The following is a 3,343-nucleotide window of genomic DNA, read 5'->3' on the forward strand; positions in this document are numbered from 1 at the left end:
CCTGGGCAGCGAGACATCATCTCTACAATAAAAAAAAAAAAAAAATCAGCCAGGTATGGTAGCGCATGCCTGTAATTCTGGCTACTTAGAAGGCTGAGGCGGAAGGATCGCCGGAGCCCAGCAGGTTGAGCTGCGGTGGTTGGGAGCGGCCACTGCACTCCAGTCTGGGCGACAGAGTGAGCCTCCAACTCAAAAAAAATAAAAAATAAAGTTCAAATCCATGAGTCATAAAGGGATTTGCTAAAGTCATAGAATCTTATCAACGATGCTTTCTCTCGAACTTTTTGGAAAAAAACTGCTATATTGTGGGGCGACTGTAAAATGTTTTCAGGTTTACAGAGGGATCCTCTGACATGTTGGGACAAAGAGGGTTTCGCAGAAAACCCTGAGTTTGGTGGAGAAACCAGGATTTAGTGCCTAATAGAGAGGCCAAAAGTAGGTCAGTGTCCCTGACAACCACAGCTGGTAAGGAGTGATGTCACCCAAGAAATGGGGGTGGGGGAGGTGGAATTTAATGTGGGGAAGTGGAGAGACCCTTTGACAGGGTGAACCGTGGGGGCGGAAGAAGGGTTATTTACAGAGGTGGGTTTTAAGCTGGCCTTTTATAGGCTGATTGCAGAAACAGCTGAAGCCCGGCTTCCTCCTCCCCGCTCCCAGTCTGCTTCCTCCCAGGCCTCATTCCCACTGCCAGCAGACCTCGGCTGGAGACAAAGACACCAGAGAGAGGCACAGGGAGAAAGACCTGAAAAAAGTGGCTTCCATTAAGGAGAGAAGAGTGAGGGGAAAAGTGAAAGTGACTGTGGATCAAATCCAGGGAAACACGATGGATAGGAAGAACTTACAAGGAGAAAGGCCGATAAAAAGAGAGTAGCAAGGAACGGGGAAAGAGGGCTGCGTGAACAGAAGGCAGATCAGTGACAGGAGCAAAAGTAGCCTCGGAGATAATGTTATTTCGCACGATTTAGGCTTAAAAAATGGAGTGAGCAAAATGCCGGGAAAGAAAGACCCCATCATGGTTGTAATTTGAAATAAAAAATATGTAGTGTTTTGGCAACAATGCCAAACTGGGATACTCCCAGCTAGGACTTCCTTTCCCAGTCCACACCCAAGTTAAAAGTTAGGCTGTCTCCGTGTTCACCTAATCTAGAAGAAAATCTCAAGGCTAAATTAAATATCTCACTCCAGGGCCTGTGAAACTTTGTTAGTAATCAAAGTAATAACAATAACCATCTTTGGAACATGGAGATAGGGTGTCGTTTCATTATTCCTGTTTTGAAATATTGTCATGTATTTCACACATTATTTCAGTTCCCCCCCAAAATTCTCTTAATCTCTAATTAATGCCTGGATCAAAACTGAATGTCTTTCCTTCCACTATGCCCAATGTCCTCCTATAGCAACAAAGTTCTTTTTTATCATCTAAGAAACTGGCAATGTTCTTTCTGGACAATTGTTGAGGTTTTAAATATCTGTCGATATAACCAAAATATACCTATAATACATATTATTTCAAGATAAACCATGTCCAGAAAGAAATGAAGACTAAACTGTCTCAAGGAGGTGTCAGAATTAGGAACTAGAGTCATATATATCTGAAAGAATCTTTCCTTCGTCCTCTAAAATTGTTCCTTCCTAATGGAATTTCTATTATTAATCTTCTGTGTTCTTATCACCCCTTTCTCTACTCTCCTTTTTCTTTTCTCCTGTGGCGACATTTTCTCCCTCTGTTTTCATGTCATGTTGCCCCCACGTTTCCTTCTAAACTCTGACTTTGTTGTGTCTTGGCCTTGTCTACCAGACTTCCACTAAACTTTCAGAGCTGGAATTGGAACAGCCCTTTTGGCAAGAAGTCAGTCACACATACCACACAACCACAAACAAGCACTCTGACTGCAAAACCTTTTCAACAACCCGTTCTCGTTTCTTGCAGTCAGCAGTTCACACAGGCCCAACATCTGAAAGAAGCAACGCATACATTCACATACATTTTGCATGCACATGGCCTCTGCAGCCGGCTCACAAAGACACAATGTCTGCAGAAAGGTCTTGCAGGCAGCAGACACGGGCAGTGCATTCTCCACCCCTTTCATAAGCGCTTCCTGACTGGCTCTTTCTTCCAGACACCTCCTCCCCTCATGCCGCCTGGCAAGGACTCCCCTCCTTTCCCCGCAGTTCTCCAAGTCCTCACTGCAGTGCCATCCATCACTCGCCCCACAGATGCTCACGCAAAGCAATTGTTGTTTCTTGGAGCTCCCTTTTTTCCTGACCGGGAACTTGCCCTAGCAAAGGACGGTCAGAACAGAATCTCCTTCTGGAACACAATACTGAAGTCTGGTCCCTGGTACCCTAGCTTGTTTCCACAGATTTTAATTTTGACATGCTTTGGGGGAAAGCAGGGAGGAAGGAACAAGAATGAGAAGAAAACAGAAAGAAAGGAAACGAGAGAGTCTCTGGTAGAACCTTTATTTTATCTAAGACAACTTGGCAAAAGCTGAGACTTAAAAAGGAAAGATGGAAAGGAGCAGAGGAAGAGAGGAACTTTTTTTTTTTTTTTTTTTTTGAGTCAGGGTCTTACTCTGTCATCCAGGCTGGAGTGCAGTGGCACAATCATAGCTCACCGTAGCCCTGACCTCCTGGGCTCAAGGGATCCTTCCGCCTCAACCTCCTGAGTAGCTGGGACTATAGGTGCACACCACCACGCCTGGCTAACTTTTTGATTGTTTTGTAAAGTCGAGCTCTTGCTGTTACCCAGGCTGACCTTGATCTCCTGTGCTCCAGCAACCCTCTTGCCTCAGACTTCCGAAGTACTGAGATTACAGGCGTGAGCCACCATGCCCAGCAGGGAGAGAGGAAATGGAGGGCCACGAGGTATAAAGCCAGAAGGAAAAATTAAGAAAAAACATAATATATGAAAGATTAGTTACAACATTTCTTTCTTTTTTTTTTTTTTTGAGTTGGAGTCTCGCTCTGTCACCCAGACTGGAGTGCAGTGGCCCCTCCCGGCCACCGCAGCCTCGACCTGCTGGGCTCCGGCGATCCTTCCGCCTCAGCCTTCCAAGGAGGTGGCATTACAGGCATGTGCTACCATGCCCGGCTGATTTTTTTTGATTTATTGTAGAGCTGAGGTCTTGCTGCCCAGGCAGGTCTCGAACGCGTGGGCTCAGGCAATCCACTCACCTCAGCCTCCCAAAGGCACGGGATTACAGGCTGAGCTACCAAACCCGGTTTAGTTAAACATTTCTCTTGAGCTTTCTGTGTCTAAGGTGACGCAGATGGAGGACAAAGATTTTTAGAAAAGGTTAATAGAAGAATCAGCGAAAGAGAAAAATCCTCTGATGAGACT

The sequence above is a fragment of the Carlito syrichta genome, unplaced genomic scaffold (assembly GCF_000164805.1).
Source record: "Carlito syrichta isolate Samal-C Ts95f unplaced genomic scaffold, Tarsius_syrichta-2.0.1 Scaffold143822, whole genome shotgun sequence".
Classification (NCBI taxonomy): domain Eukaryota; kingdom Metazoa; phylum Chordata; class Mammalia; order Primates; family Tarsiidae; genus Carlito; species Carlito syrichta.